This window comes from Agelaius tricolor, unplaced genomic scaffold (assembly GCF_023055355.1).
Source record: "Agelaius tricolor isolate 1412-34295 unplaced genomic scaffold, bAgeTri1.0.p SCAF_2, whole genome shotgun sequence".
Taxonomy (NCBI): Eukaryota; Metazoa; Chordata; class Aves; order Passeriformes; family Icteridae; genus Agelaius; species Agelaius tricolor.
In genome coordinates this window covers 13,228,881-13,246,234 of record NW_027269262.1, presented here as the reverse complement: position 1 = coordinate 13,246,234, position 17,354 = coordinate 13,228,881, and the positions used below count along the sequence as shown (strand labels likewise).

At 41.6% G+C, this 17,354-nt stretch overlaps 1 protein-coding gene and 1 long non-coding RNA gene across 2 annotated transcripts in view; one reads left to right on the top strand and one right to left on the bottom strand.

The window, feature by feature from the left end:
- The window catches only part of BCL2 (BCL2 apoptosis regulator), a 97,057-nt gene that overhangs the window by 11,057 nt on the left and 68,646 nt on the right, over positions 1 to 17,354 (bottom strand). The gene's annotated exons all lie outside the window — the stretch shown is intronic.
- Positions 8,854 to 16,227, top strand: LOC139603017 (uncharacterized). Its single transcript, XR_011683541.1, has 3 exons — positions 8,854 to 9,071; positions 11,839 to 11,938; positions 15,276 to 16,227. It is a non-coding gene; the product is annotated as an uncharacterized lncRNA (long non-coding RNA).

Here is a 17,354-nt window from a genome sequence, read left to right as displayed (position 1 = left end):
TCCTCCAGGCCACCGAGGCTTTAATTTAACCAGCACATCCAGCAGTGCCGGGCTCAAGGCACAGGTATGAGCAGAGGCAGAGAGAGGACAGCAAGGTGGCAAAGCTGTCAGCCTGGGGAGGGACCTAGCACAGGGTGGCCTTTCCCAGAAAAGGCTGAGTGCACGTGTGAACCAGACAAGTGAAATCCAACTGGTCTGAGCAGGTTGTCCCATCGACTGCGCCACGAGGGACCAGTCATGCGTTTTTCTGCTGCCTGTTTTAACATCCCTCAGGGATATGCTCCATCTCATGTTTGTTGTTTCAACACTCAGTGCTGATCCAAACTCCTTCGACTTGACAAACTCATGCTTAGCATTGAGCAAGAGTAGCACAGAGCTGGAGTGGTGGCCTGGCTGTTTCATGGTGCTCCATGGTGCTCCAGCAGCAAGAGGCCATGCAGAAGTGCCAACCAATCCTCATGTGACTTGAGGCAGGCACTTGTTTTTTTCATAAATCTTGTGACAAGCAACTGATTTACAGGGCCTGTGAGACAACGCAGCTAACATTACGCTAAAGTAACCTCATGATAAATCCGTAATTTAATGAGTAAGTGCAAAAAAAGGCCATGCTGTAGACTTCAATGGACAGTTGCATTTCTACCACCAGCCACCTGGAAAATACGAATTTACCCATGTGTTTTCTTTGGCAGCCTACACCTCATTAGTGGCTCAGACCATTTCTGCTCACCTGAAAAAGCCTTATTTGAGGCAGAGAAGAGGTAGCATTTTTTGGTCATTTCTGTCTTTTGCCATTTCCTAAGTCAGGCCTCCCACCAGGAGCTGTGGGAGGCAGACAGGTCCTGGCAGTCTGATGGAACGCTGAAAATTCTCCCCTTCCAATGTGGTGCATGTGAGAATGGGGCCTCTTGGTGTCTCGCTCCATGCTCTCATCAATTCACAGCTAAGTGATAATGGGAAATTAAAATAAGGGGAAGGTCTCTGCTCAGAAGAGATTGTTTTTAAATGGGTGCCTTCCCCCATCCCACTTTTTGTTCTTTCTGTCCTTTTCATCACTTGCACAAAAATGTTTCTCTGGTAGAGAAACTAAGGGTGAAGGAACAGGGAAAGGAATGAGCAGAGCCTGCATAGACTGAGGCAATTAGAAATTTGAACAAAATGAACTAATTGGGACAGAAGAAAACTGTTGTCAAAAAAGCTGAAATTTTAAGCCAAGACAGCTTTATGCGTTGCTTGCTGTATAGATTGGGGAGGGGGGGGGTGGGACTCATAGGTTAAAGTGGGCTGGTATATCTTCCATTTTTGGGTTCACCAGAAAGTCCTTTGGTAAATGTTATCAGGTAAGAGCTAACAAGGACCACTTGAAAAAAAAAGGACCAGTAAGAGTGTAAGAATACAAGCCAAGTCAGAGTAAAGGACTTTGTTTTGCTATTCAAAACAGCTCAAATTAGTTTGCATACACAGTTGTAATTCATTAACTATGACCAATAGATTTATTTAAATGCCACCCAACAAAACCAAAATATGAGGACCTAATAAAAGGCAAACCTCTCGACCTCCAAAACCAGCACCAAAACATACAACAGGCATCCTGCAGAAGAACTGGGATCTTCTCCTATTTAAAGTACCACCAGGATGTTGGAAGGCAACACACTCCTATCCATATCTATACTTTAATTCTTCTGTAACAAGAAATAATGTCTTGATGATATGAGAAAGGGCACAAATTCTGCATATTTCCTTTTAGCAGAAAGCTTTAAAACTGAAAAATATTGGACACTGGTAGCAGGAGAAAAAATGCTCTTCTTTAAGTAATTCAGGGGCTTTGCTGGTGTCACTGTTCTGGCCCTATTCCTTGATGGAAACATGGCTTATACCAGCTGCAGCAGTCTGCCAGCATGGCTGAAGTACCTCCCAAACAATGTGAGTTACACTGGCAAAAGGACTTCTCTCTGGTCTAAGTCTACGTAAGTCTCCATAGTGGGGAAGGGAATCATGCCAAAATAGCTATCTTTGTAGGCTAGGGATGTGATTTTTTCCCCATGAGATAGTTGTGCTGGCCAGACTTTGTCATGTAGACCCTAGGAATTTTTATTTGCAAAATAAGACTGTAATTTATTTTAACCAGATGTTCAGCACTGATCTGTGTCTGTACATTCACAGCACACTCCAAGTAATTTTCACTGTGAAAGACATATACCTTGGACACTGGTAAGATTTTAAAAACATAATGCTGAAGCTTTAAGACTGTGGTGGGCTTTCCTCTCTTTTTGTTGGTAATGGGTAGCTCCCAATGAAGTAAGCCGGTGTTCTGGGTGTTGAGTTTTCCTCCTATCAATCAGATTCCCCACAGGCCCTGTATGGCAACAGTCTCAGCTCTCCTAGGTATCAGAAATTCACATCAATTGCTGGAGCAAGTCATGCAGTTCCTAATGGTTGCTGGGAGAATAGAGTGAGAGCAGAAATGACCTAGGATCTCTCTTTTCTCAGTAAAAAGCAGGAGGTACAAGTGCCAGTCCTCTGAATAAACAGATCCCTCTTTGTTTTCTTTCATGCCTGGTGTTCTTGAGGGGAGGCAGGGGCTGGTTCTGCTACAGGACAGTGATCATCGGAGTGGTCACGTAGCTGTCACTGGAGCCTGATGTACCAACCACTATCAACAAGTTACACATACACATCCTTGGGAACAGCTGAAATACAGCTTAGCCTGCATTCCTATGGCCAGTCATTCAAAACAGAAACTAAAGGATTTAGCTAACTGCTGCTTTTTTTTTTTATAAGCCTGCATGTCCTTGCAGATCATTCACAAAGGGCTGCACATTTATATTTCCTGTTGACATCCTTTGAAAGGGAGAATGCCAATGGAAATTTGATCTTTTAATCAACAATTTTTGTGGACAGCAAGTTGGATGAAAATTTATGAAGGATTAAATTCTATCATTGTGACCTTGAACTAAGAGCACAAGGAAGGAGAATGCTGTTAACTTAGGCAGGAAAGATTGGTAATTACTCCATGTGTTGGCATTTGCAAGTAAGTGGAAATTTCATGCAAAATTTCAGATACTCAAAGGAAAGAATATTAAACAAAATCAGGACTGTCAGCCAAGGAAACAAAAAAATCATCACCTATAAAATCGGCCTTGAAAGCTTCCCCAATTTCTAAAATAAATAAGACCCCACAGATCAGAAACCACAGATCAAAACTGATATGAAGTCCTTCACAAATGTCATAATTTATTTTTTTAATACTTCTAAGAGCAGGTGGGAGCACACGGCAGAGCGCAGCTCTACAGAGGGAAAGAGAGAGCTCACCTCTCACTCATCAAGCTACCTCAGGGTCAGGGATAGAGGTGCAAACACTGAGGGTATATTAGAATAGCACTCTAGGCAGACTGAATATTCCTGCTGTGAAACTAGCACAACCACTGCTCAGAGGCAGCTCCAGAATCCCTGTGCAGCGCTGCCCTGTAGATGTGCCCCGAGGCACTACCAGAGCAAAAATGACGGATCCTGCTCCTGCTTACGGCATTGCCTTCCCCGTAGAGCAGCGTAAGCTGTGACTCCTGTGCCAGCAGCTGCTGCTGAAAGCCTCGCCTCTCCTGCCCAGCCACTTCAATGTAGCCTCAAGAATTTCATTAACACATTAATCTGCAATTAAAGAGCTGCCCTTGCTTAAGAGCCAGAGGAAGTGATTACAAGAGCTGAGGAATTCATGTGTGGTGGAAGGAGAGGCACTAGATCTGGAAGGAGGTGCAGCAATCATCTAGAGGATGACCACAAGTAACTCCTGTGTGCAACCACCTCCCACTTCTGTCCCTCTTCGGGTGATGTCCCTTGTACATCTCGATGCTATTTTCCTTGGAGTTCTGCCACTGCTGCCAAAAGGCTTCCTCTCCCCCTAGATCTTCCATCAGGAAGATCTCCTAGCCTGAATCTCCTAGATTCTATCTCCTGCTCCTAGCCTGAAGTGGGAAGGCCCAAAGATGGTTTCCATCAGTTTCACATCAGCAGGGGCTTCCTGCCACAGTGGTAACTCTCAGCTGGCTCTTTATGGCTAGAATCCAATGTATAAGTGTCATAAACCCACCCAGAAGCTGCCTTCATAACCTCCTATAATTAACTGTTGCTGCTATAAGTTTAGACAAACCCAGGAAATCACATGCAAAATTCTGTCTGATTTGCTATCTAATCATCTTCTATCTAGGTTCTTCTACCACACACATTGCTGTGGTATCTGAGCATCTTGATGCCTGGATGCAAGTCAGATAAACCCTTTTCAAGCTATCTAAAGCTGCAGTCCTGACACTTCTACACTCTTTTTCAGCCCACACTTTTGCTACAAGCAGACTGCAAAGAAGCTTCTTCAAAGATTTGCTGAATGTACCAGCTTCTCCTGTCTTCCTTTCCCAGATAATGTAAGGTTGGGAAATTTGCCAAGCATCATGCTAAACTGAAAGAGACATTCAAATTGCAGTGAGTGCATGAGCCAAGGGAGCCCAGCCTGCCAGAATGCTATTGCAGTGTTCTCAAGAAGTTCTCAGCATTAAGACTTCATTTCATTGTGTGCCTCTCTGGTTAGGAGATGCTCCACTGGAGACCAGAAAGCCATTGCTTCCTCAATATCAAATACAAGTGTCTCAGCCAGCTACAAACCATTTGTTAGCTTCAAACTTTTGAGTCAGTTTTGTTTCTTTTTCTTTTAAGACTGGAGGCGTTTGATCCTGCGGTTACCATCACTTGAAACAAAACTTCTGCTTTCAAGAAGATTTTAGATATACCTTTTTCTGATGACCATAGGATCGAAGCAAGAACACAGACAGGGACCAACAGTCAAAAAGGTGATGAAAAAAAAGTGTATTTTTTCTGGATGAGAAATAATAGATATGGGTTTGATTGATTTAAGAACAAGTAAGGGAAAAGTTCAGAACTTATCTATACTTTTAACAGTAAAGAAGCAATCCTCCCCACAGGAGGAACCATTTAGACTGATATCAAAGTGTATTCTGACTCATTAACTGAAATATGTTGTGCTGGTGGGACACAGTTGTATCAGCAAGATTTTTTCTGCAGAAGGGTTCACACCACTGTAACTTATATCCATAAAAAAAGTCAGATACATCAGCAACAGGGGCACACAGTAGAGTGCAAACCAGGCATGAAACATAGGGAAGAACATGCAGATCAATGTTTTGGGCTATTTTTCATATCTGTGTTGTAAAAGTTCCTGTATGTCCATAGTGAGAGCAGTTAAAATACAAAGACCCTCAACCCCCATCTATAAAAACACAAACATCAAGAAACTAAAAGAAAAACAAAGCATCTTCCTTTTTTAGGCTATTTACTCCCACAGCTTTAGTCATAGAGTTGGGGAGAGGGGGGTGAGGGAAAGAAGCTGAACTGAGCTGGTAATCACAGCATTAAGTTGATGTGACTATTAGAAAACTTTAATTTCAATGTTCCCCATGGCATTTCTGGTATTTATTTCCTTATTTACTTCTTGAGCCTATTTAATACTTTGACCTGAAGGAAGAAGAATTTGTACAAGCAAGAAGATTAAAGGTTTGAATTAGTTAAAGATGAAGCAAATCTATTGATTCATTACAGGCCACTGTTCTCACTGTCACCAGTGATGCCGTCATGTACTAATGCCATAATGTACTGTCATGTACTATGCTTGAAGAAAAAGGACATTTTCAAGAAAAGGTTATAGATGGCTTTTGATTGGAAAAAAATACACTGCTGCTTTGCATTCTTTTTGTCCTATCCAAATGGCGCTTCTACACATGTAAGAACCGTGAAAGGGTCAGTGATTCTCTTCTCACACCGACCTGACCTTGTAGGTTGGTCTCAGTCTAATTTTGCCATCTGTGTTCACTCCAAAATTGTACCTCTGAATTTGCATTCCTTTCACACATTTGAGGGCTTTTCATACGCTTTGTTCATGTAGTTGCTTTCCTTATGGTACATGTTTCTTCTGCCATTTCTTGTGGGATTCCTTCTTCCTCTGGCTGTTTAACCTTACTTCCTTCATCACTTCTCTTTTCACTATTCAATTTCAGGCATTCGGTGCTGCCTCGCAGAGCTTCCACAAAGCATTTGTCCGTACCCAACTTATGCCTTTCCTTGATGGCATACTGCTTATTCCTGTCTATGGAGCCCAAGTTAGTGGAGACAAATACATGATTGTCATTGTGCCAGCTAATCGTGCTTGAGCCATGGTCCCAGCAGGTTTTAACTGCAGCTGGCTGCTACAATGCTGAGCGTAGCCTAGGTGGATGTAATAGCCAAGTCACCGCAGGCACTGTGCCAAAGGGACTCTTCAAGGTTGTGCTGTGACACAGCAGTAGCCTGCAGCAAGACTGGCCCTGACTAGTACTCAGTGATAGCTCAAGACCCAGCTTGTGACTCAAAGAAACCCAAGTTGAGGTGGTGTTCCTCTAGAAGCAAACAGGAGTTGGGTAGGAATGCTTAAAATAAGGCTTAGTCCAACACCAGTATGCCAGGTTTGCTGTGAAGCCAACACAAAACCATGCTCAGAAAGCAGGGATACCTGGGCACTGTATGGCTGGAGAGCTGCATGCAAAAACCTCCTGTGTGGAAGGCACGGCACACCTGTATGATCTATCAAGGTGCTGGTAGGAGCTGAGCCATGTGAGAAGTTCTCTGAAGGCTTTCACACTCTCGGGAGGAGAAGCATCTCATAAAGCTGTGTTTATTACTTCCCCTCTGGTCAATTTTTAAGGGTAGATTTAGGAGGAGGAAGATGAAGTTGCTCTTTGCTGAATTTTTACATGTTAAAATACATATTTATGTCACAAAGGTTAAAGAAAACAAAAAGAGCATCACCTCAAAGAGGTGAAAGTTCAATCCCTGAACTACCATCCCGAATTAGGTTTCAGGTACACCTAAGTGTTAGTACTCACTGAGTTAGCTACAATCAGTTTGTGATTAATACCCAGGTTAAGAGTAGTTTCTTCCTTCTTTCTCTCATTTTTTCAAGATAGTGTTGTGTCAAGTGTTAAGAAAATTGCTCTTCTAATTTGTGTGCCTCCTGATTTATTTGGCCAGGCTTAGGGGAGTAGCACAAGTCCCTGTTACCACAAATCTGTTAACAATTCTTTTGAGTTCAACAATGCTCATTCTGTTTCCTTTTCTTAAGCTGGATATTAGCAACAAAGACCTGCTAATGTCTTTACTTTTCAAAAGTTGTAAAAATGCTTTGGAATTTCTACTTTAGCATTTATTTATTTGTCTTCTGAGATTCAGTTGCACAGCCCTTCCCACTTACAGTTCAGCTAAATAATGTTCATGTTATCCTTCTATACAGGAGTATTTCCTCTGCCTCTGCGGCCCAGTCTTTCTTTCCTGAAAGAAGGTAGATAATTCTGTTTTTCCACTACATTTCCCTACCACCCATGGCTATTAAAATCATTCTCCATGGCAAAATACTCTGATTGTTCTTTTGCTTTTAAGCTTGTTACATTTATCTAAATAGTTACGCTATTCAACTCCTTTTTCTGATACCTTCCCAGTTTTCCTGAATTCCCTTTTATACATTTACCAAAATTACGACTCTCCAATGGTCGTAATTGGCATCATGTTCTCTGTATTCACAAGACGCTGCCATATATACAGATGTCTTTAATAGACATATCTGACTAATATGTTCCCCAGACGCTCATAACTTCTGGCTTATTTGCAGGATCTACTTCTGTTCTGGTTCTCTCCATTTTCTAGGCTCTCCTTCACTCAGTTACTGTACTCTCTATCTAACAAACCAGAACACCTTCTTGCACAGTCTGTTCTGGCCACACTGAGAACTGGCACAGATCTCACTGCTTCATCAGACTTGCATATGAAACTGGGAACAGCTGAGTCAAAGCCATTTGCCCTTCTTGGACCAGAGTTTTCTGTCGAGCCAAATGATGTTACTTCCCAGACAATTTATCTTACTTACTGGTAAGAAAAGTTCATCCAGTGCCTCATGATATCCATTGTTTTGGCCGAAATTAAGAAGCTTGCTGAGCTCATGTTCGTCACGACTGTGTTCCTGAGGACAACTGGGGGTGTTTGCCTCACCAGTCTCATTCTGAGCAGTGGCAAAAGCCAGCTTTAGTTGCAAAGAGTCACACTGTCTGCCAGAGAAGGATGATCTGACCCTCCACTCTGCAGCCATAGGGGAACTGGCTTCTTGAAGCAAAGCCTTGGCCAGCTCGTGCCTGAGAGCCACCCTTCCCCTTCCAAATGACCTTTCAGCTTCTGAGCTTCCTCAATTTGTCACAGACATTTGTGGGACTTCAGAACATTTGAAAGTAAAGAAGCAGAAGCTGTGTCAAATCAAGGGTCCTTAAGGTAAGATATTTTAACCAGCTCCATAGCCAAAATAAGAGTTACTGTCTTTTTATCTACTTGCTTGCGGTAATAAAATGTTTGGCTTTTGGCTGGGCAAACAGCTGTCAGTACTGTATAGCCCATGTGAGTTCCTTCTCATTGTCACTGGAATGTATCCCACTCACCTAAATATTCAAAAAATATGCTTTCAAGTTAGATTCCTAAACACAGGAGAAGACACCTGAGTAGACTGAGCTTCGCAGTGGGGACCTCCTGCCTTGGTGGCCTGAAGTTAGTTAGGCACATGACAATTACTGGAAGTCTTGGGCAGAGAAATGCACTACAAAGCTACAGTCTAGATGGGGACGGAGGAAATCAGTTAAATTCCTGATCCCATTTCTAAAATCTTAATATTATGCATTAATCAGTGCACTGATAATAATTTATTAAAACTGTTGGAATTTAAGAAATCTATTCTGAAATTGGTGTTTGAATTTTCTGCACTCTTTATTTGACAGGGATCAGAGTAGAGCAATAAGACTATAAGAACACAGAAAACTTTTCCATAGGGAGAGCACTGGAACAAGCCATTTGGGAATGCAGCCATCTAACTGAACAAGGAGTCAATGAGTGACAGGGAGAGAGAATGTGCAGATGGAGATTCAGCACTCCCGGTCCTCATCATGCAAGCAAGAAACAGAGGGATTTCAATAACATAAGGAAGGACAGGAAATTCAAAGCTGGTAAGACAGCATACTTTTGCATGCCATTCTCAATTAGACCATCTTATTATATAAAGTATTTAAATTAGATAATTGCTACAGAATGCTGAGATGAGAGTTTAGTGAGCTTCAAAGAGTAAGTAAATATTTCTATAATAAACAAAAGCTATTAACAGTCCAAAATAATAGGGATAGTAGTAGTAATAATAATGGTGGCAATAGCAATAATAGTAATAATAGTTGTTATTATTATAATAATTATAATGAAAGGCTTTTGTTTGAAGGATTAAATAAATCTCTGATTTTTGGGATTATGTGAGATCTTCAAATGGACTATACAAGACAGCGGGAAGAGTGGGAGATGACATTATCCTAAATCCACCTCTTGGGGCATTTTTTTGCCTTCATTTGAAGCAGGTGGTGCCCAGTACAGGCACAGACACAGTCTGTGCTAGATTGATCATGATTCCAATAAAGATAGACAATTTAAAATAATTATGTATTAGCTGAGCAGGGGATTTTTGTGTCCTTTTGTGTTTATAAAGACATCCTTCTAATTTTTTTCATGTTCATCAAACAAAAAGACTTTGATTGAGACAAAATCCTTGGATTCCTAAAGTAAGAATTGTATAGAAATTTGAAAAAATTCTATACAAGCAACATAGTACCTTTAACTTAAGAAAAAAATTCCATTATGTTTTTTTATCTGCAAAACGAATGGTATTATTTAATATTTAAAAAATGCTGTAAGTTAAATGCAAGGCATAATGAAGGATTGAGAAAAGAAGTTCAAACCTGAGTTTTAGAATGGGCAAATTCTTTAATCTTAGAAGGAACATTTTCATAAACTATTTAATGAAAACTAAAAAGTAAACAGAACAAAATTTAGGTTTTGTTCACATGCTTTATCCCAATGGAAGGAATAATAATTCAACATATAATGACTGCATCATAAAGGGAAGAGGCTGTATTAAAAAAAAAAAAAATCAGAAAAAAAAGAGAAAGAAAGGATAGTTCTGGTCCTTACTTAGCTGAAAAAAAGCTAAAAAACCTGGTAACAATACAGAATTTACCATGTGCCAGAGTATAAAATGCTACTGTTTATGTAGGGCTGCCTTCACTCCTTTGTCCAGCCACAAGCACTGTGACAGGTCAGTCATGGGTTTTTAACTGAATTAATCACAGCAGGGGAGGATGCTCTTCCCGGCTGCTCTGAGGACCACCCCTGCATTCCTGCTCTGTTTGAGGTTGGAGTGAATGCTAGAAGAGGCCACAGAAGTGTGGCTGATGGTGCTGGGGCAGAAAAGGATTCACCACGCCATAGATGGGCAACTGGATGCTGTGGCTGGAGCCAGGGGCAGAGGGGCAGGCTGAGCACAGGTGTCCTCATGGAAGGTGACCCGTAGGAGCAGGGACACAGACTGTCTCCCTTCACATGGTGGTGCTACAGAAGACAGCAAAATCACATCAGTCTGCAGGAGTTTATCAGTCTTTGCTTCTTCTCTACTCTCCCTAGAGGACTCCTCAGTTTATTTTTATTTTTCAGCCTTCCTTGAATCTCTTTCATTTCCTCCCCAGCTTAATTATGCAGCACTGTATTATATAATTTAGACAGGTGTGAGCATTTTTAATGACATCAAGTCTTTCAAAACTGCTTCATGAAAGAAAATACAGCTTGTACATCTGTAGTGTGCAATGGGGTAACACAGTAGTGTCTTTCCCACCAACAGCCCTCCCCCAAGTACTTTCACTCACCCCTTTTCAGACCACTAAGCAACCACTGCCGATCACCCTTCACGCCCCATCCCACCACTTTCGCTCTCAGTCATTTGCCCACTGCCTGTGAATCTGTCAGGACTTCACCAAACCATTACAGACACCCACCCTTTCTTAATCACCTCCTGAACCCTTTCATGCGGGCAGGGATATTCATCAGTTGTTCAGCTACAGCTCTCAGTACTGTGGCCAATGCAATACATTCAGAGAGAGAGAGAGAGAGAGAGAGAGAGGGGGAGAGAGAGGAAAGAACCAAGTGATACTGGCACTAGGTGGGAAACTCCTCAGTCAGAAGTTTAAGCAGGTATGAGTCTCTTGAAACAGTTGGGGCGTGCAGGAAACTCATCTACTTGAAGCACTTCTGTAATGCAACAACTACACCCAGAGGCAGGTCCCCTTAGGTTCAGTAATTACAGTGATTGAGAAAGAAACTCTTCCAGGTGATTCAGAGAAGTAGCCCCATAATGTGGCTATTCCCACACTGCCCTCCCATGAAACCTCTCTTCCTATCTATCAAGCATACAGGGGAAAATCCTTGCCTACCTACCTGAACCAGAATCCCTCATTTAGTCTTTGTGTCAGTGCATCATCTGTGGGTAGTGGTAACAAAGTGCTTGTCTGGGGCCCATGGAGAAGTGTTCCTGGAAGGTGATTGCTATGGCAGCTGTGGAGGATCACCCACAGTGGGAAATGACAAGTGCCTCTGCATGTGGGCAGAGCTGGGAAGTCCCCACAAATGCGGCATCCATGCCTGCTGAGATCAAGCACAGACACTCCTCTCTGTTTCTCTCGTAAAAAGGGTCATGGTATTTCCCTTTGGGAATTGTGTATTGTGGCAAGTCAATTTCTAGCTGTGTTTATCTTAAGTGGTTTTATATTCCCGCATGAGTTTGCTATAGCAAAAGAAACTTCCATGTGCATATCTCCTCAGTTTTTGAGCAGAAAATGACAACAAGAAGAAGAAATTTCTCAACAACTCTTCAACCTGAACACTGCTTATCTTTCCTTTCAGCCTACTGTTGAATGAAGTACCCTTTTGAGCTAAGGGAAGCACTATTTGACAGAACAAAAGGTATCTCTCCATGCCTGTCAAGCTCAAGGATATCTGGAAGGTACTATATTCAGATTTACTACCTTACAGAAGTATTATGCAGAATCCAAAGATATTTTTGCCTATAAATAAATCTAATGCCTAAATTCTGGAGATATACATGTATGTATATACATATGCATATTATACATATGTGTGTATATATATATACACAACAATACATGTGTGTGTATGTACAATGCTGAGTAGTCTGAAGAACTAAGTGAAAAATCAAGACCCATGCAAGGAAATTAAATCCAGTATTCTGTTACTGTTTTCCCAGCTAACAACCATCCTCTAAAATACTCTGGTTCATTAGTAGAGTCCACCACTGAGTGGTTACCAATGCAAAACATCCATCTTACACGTTGTAAAGGCTCAGTGCCAGAGCCTGCACTTCCGTAAGCACCTGCTTCATCCACAGCCCCGAGGTCAACAGAAAGAGTTCCCATGCTTTCATTTGACTTTGATCAGGTCCTCAACATCCTAAAGTGAACCTTCCCACCATTCAAAGAAAGAACCTCCCAGCTGTGAAAAGGACCCCAGAGCTCAGCTTGTGTTACCAGGGGTGTGGGGGCAGTATCTGCAGAGACCGGGCAGATCCTGGAAGAGAACGGTCTGGACTGTGCACTGAGGGTTTCAATTACAAGGTTCATTTAACCCAGAAAGCCTCCTGCTGCAGAAGGCCACAGATGTTTTGTTACTCCCCCTTGGTTCTTCCTATCTTGACAGACATCACAGAGACACCGTGCATAATAAGGGTTTATTCGAGTTTTCCGCTCGGGACTGTGCCCTGACCCCAGACCGCTGAAGAGCCGATCTCATCCCAGCTACCAGATGCCTGGGTTTGATCTTAGAGTTCTTGTCCTTCACAAACACTTCTTAGTCCCATCTATTGCCAATTCAATCTCCCTATTGTGATGCAAAAAATGATAGCAGCATTTTCTATGTCCACACACTGCCTAAACTGATAAAACGCTCAGTATATGTTAAGAATATAAGTGTGCTCAGTCCATTCACAACACACAATAAGTGCACAATTCAATTAACTAATGCAATTCATATTTCATTAGGACAGAAGCTGTTTGTGACCTTAAACGGACAACAATTTCATGACGGCACTGCAGAATTTTAATTAGATAGGAAAATAACAAAGACAAATGAAACAGAGGGAAAACGCGCTGCCTGGCAGAATTGTTCCGAAGAACTTAAAAACAAAAGATGCAGTTGTTCTGCTAAGTTCTTCTCCTCCTTCCCCCTTACTAATGATGCAGAGAACAAAACATTATCGCCTTTCTTTGCCTTTCATTTGTAGAGAAGGCTGTCCCAGTATTGGTGGTATGAACCTGGTATGGTACCGAAAGGCACAGGCAAGAGAAGTCCAAGGGCCTGGTTTAGCTTTTGTTCATGGGTACCTAAGGGAAGGACAGCTCCTCTAAGAATAATAATTTTTGTATCAGTTTTTCAGAAAAGGCCTAAATATTGGGGCCTAAAATGATCTGTGAAGGAAAGTGGTAAACCAAACAACAACAGACATGATTAATAAAATTGTTAGTAATATTAGGACAAAATAACACACATAATCACAGTATATAAAGGACTCTGATTAAAGCAGAGAAGGATTCAAATATTAAGCTGTGATTGCTGAAATATTTCTTTTTGATCTACTCTTAAGAAAATGAGAAAAGATTAACAAGGTTAGTTATTACAGTCCTGTAGTAATTTCATACTTAATCCAAAGTATTACTATATGTGCTGACCCTTATGTGAGAAAAATGGCTCCCTACAGTCTGTAATTCGGTTTCATTATTTTACCATGCATTACCAAAACTCTATCTCATCTTACAGAAACATAAAAGGATGACATCCTTCAGTTTTTAGATACTACATTTAAAGAGATGACAGAAGGACGAAACTATAGATCAGAGTTCATATTCTGCAGAACAGGCTCCCCCTGCCCCCTCCTTCCCAGACTATGATTTATGTTTTAAAGATAAAAACAGTAAATACATTTTGTACAAAGCTGGCCAGATTTTGTGTTAAAGGCAAGATGCTGAATAGGAAGCAGTTGGATGTGTAGCAAGATGTGTCTGTTTAATCAGGATATTTGTTGATCTGGGTCAGTAACAGGATGGTTGTTTGTCTCTGGCCAGTGGGTGGCAATGGCAGCAAATGGCTTATAGTAGACCAGGATTGATTTTGATAAACATGTCCAGATGGGTATGATTTAAATCAGTAAATATATTGCTTCATATAAAGAGATATTTTCAAATTAATTTTAAACCAATGTTTGCATCTACGAGTCAGTAGATCCTACATATACACTCTTAAAATAGTATTTGAACCAGGGGAATATCAGTAAAGCTTTGCCTTCTCCAATTGTAACACCTCCAATGCTTTATTTTTTCACGATATATTAGATCAAAGCCCTGTTGTCTGTATATTAATATTATTTAGTAGTTATTTTCTCAAACTTATTGTGATCTGAAGCTAGTTTTACTGGAAGAGATGAAGTTAATTTATCGTCAGTCTTGTAAAGTAAGTTTTTAATGCAATGAAAGTATCATAACAGCTGCTAAATGAGAGAGACCATAAAAAGGGAGTTTCCAGAACTCACTGATATTAGCTGCTCACCCATACATTCCCTTCCTCTCAAGTTTCAAGATGAGATTATTACAAAAAACAGGCTGATTTGTTACCAAAAAAAAAGAAAAAAGAAAAAAAAAAGAAACTGTCTGTACAAATCAACCAGCTTGGGGGAATTCCCATGTCTGTGTCTGACCTCCATGATCAAAAAATAAGGCATCCTTGACCCGACAGAAAATTCTGCTATTTTTTAGTACTCAACTCATCACCTGAGGAGGTGTCTGAGCATCACAGCTCATGCTCCAGGAAAGCTGTGCTCTAACTGTGGTGGGCCCAGCCTGTGCCAGACCCTCAGGCTGCAGGGGTGACTGCTCAGGGATGAGCAGTGGGAAGCAGGGTGGTAGCCATCGCCGGTCACGGCGGCAGCGTCTCGTCCAGCCCCTGAGCACCACGCTGAGTCTCCACACCATGGAGAAGCTGGGCCCAGGCTATTTATCTGTGATAAGTGCAGCCAGTTGTGCAGTCAAATTGCTCTTTACGGCTTCCTTTTTATTTTTTTCCTGTTAAGTTTTTGGCTTGGCTGATGGAGGACGGAGAGGAAATGCATCCCAGCAAAACTGCCTCTCTTGGATTTGCGGGGGCCTTCCAGTCTGTTGTTCCAGTCTGCTTGCTGGCCTTGGGCTGACTATGAGCTGCGATTGTTTTATTTTTTTTAGCCTTTTCTACACTTCAATTTACAAATCTGATGCCAGATTCTTTTCTTTCCCTTACAGTACTGCAAAATGGGATTCACTCTGCAGCCATTCTGGGATCTGCTCTGCACAGCCAGAGATGCCACTGACAGCTTTTAGATAGGAGGAAGCTGAGGCTAAAGAGCAGAGAATATTTCTTGCCCTACATTGTTCTTGAAGACTATTTTTGGCACACAGGAAGGTCTCACAAAATTACCATCAAACTTATTTTAGCTAATTCCATACGTGACTTGAAGTACTCCAGAGGTATGTGTCAAGCCTCGGAGAACTGATGGCAAGTTTCACTCCCTGATTAGACAAAGAAATAAATGTACGACACTCTTGGGGTTGCCTGGAAGTGCTTTTCTTATAAACAGAGGGGAAAACAGCCTTCAAATGATACACAAGAAAATTAATAGGAGCAGGTCCAAATATTGTACTCTAAAATGAACACTTTGATAAACATAACAATGTGGTTTGAAAAGCATCACTTTTAAAGGTCAGCTATACCACCCTCTGCACATTGAAAGCATAGCGGATATATTGAGTCATACATATTGTTCATTGTCATTTGCATTTGGTGAAATCCCTGCATTTTACCCAATTTAGTAAGCAAGCACCGCCTCGGACTCCCTTGGCAATACCTCTAAATGCAGTTACTGTTTGTTGGGCTAAAACAACATCTTGTCCCATCCTGCACCAGTAAATCACTCTTTGGTCTTTTGATCAATGTTTGCCTTTTCAAGCCTGTGAGTCATTTTACATTAATGGAAAGAGAGGGAGTGACACACAAGAGCAATGTGGGTATTTTGAGCTGCACCTCTGGGATACTTTTGTGCACGTTGCTCTGAACAAAACGACCATCTGTATCAGTTTGCTGACAGCCACTAGTGCATCAAAAGATCTGACTTCCTATCTTTGTGGATAAAGACTGGCTTAATTCTACAAACACCATGCAGAGTCATCAGGCGACATGTCATAGAAAGGCCCTACTGAAAACAAGCACACTTTTTGCAACCCAGCTTTTTTTTCAAAACTGTCCTCAGCATCTGCCCTCATGGCCTTTTCCATATTCTCCTGCACATCAACCATCAATGTACAACTTCCCAATAGTCATGTCAGTGATGTTTCCAACCAGAATACGGCGGAAGCTGTCCTCACCCTTCCGGGGGCTACACCTGAAGAGTAAGCAAATTTTGTGGGTGTTTAGGCCTTTTAAAATTTTCTATGAGCAATGTAAAAATGACTCATTCCTGCTTTGGCTGGAATATATAATTGGTAAACATTGGTGGGGAGCAATCATATTTCTAAATTTGTAAATATAAACAGTGCATCATGCACCAACTCTTTGGTCCTGTGTTTTTTGTGGGAAGGGCAGGGCAGGGGTTCAGCCTCACAGCTGGGCAGGTTTGGTAGCTACAGCCAACAGCAGCTGAGGGGGGAACCAAGAACTGTCCAGCAAGAAGGATACTAGGAGGAGGTGGAGGAAAAGAACAGAGGCACCTTCCCATCATAGCACTGATTGAGGCTTTAAAACCATTAAAAAAATACCAAAACCCACTCACAAAGATGCATGGCTATGCATCTTTGCACAATGGAGCTTAATCCAAAGATCACCACAGGCAAAGGAAGATCCAGGAAAGAAAAGTCATGGATGTTCTGGATTGAGTTCTGCAGGGAGGACAGTCAGAACACATGTCCCTGCAGCATAAAGACTACTTTAAAACTAGTTGGTTTGCTGACTGAAGGAGAATTTAGGCTGTGTAAAACATATATAGCATGCACAAACTCCTCAGGAAAGAAGTCACCTTGAAGTGCATTATAAAACCTAACACTTATACAGTGCCTTCAAAATCATAATGTTGCTAATAAGGATTTTTGTTAGTATTCAATAATTTGAATACTAACAATGATGAATTTGTTAGCATTCCATCCAAGAAGGTATGCAAGTCATATACCTTTCCTTGTCCCTGTTATGGACAAAAGACCAGTGCTCACAGGGTTTCATTTGGACCCCTAACCCAACCTGCACAAGCAATTCTGATGGAAGATCTGGAATGGGAACCCACTGACTTGCTCCCTTCTCTCCATCAACCACCAGAAGGAGGACACAGGCTGCTG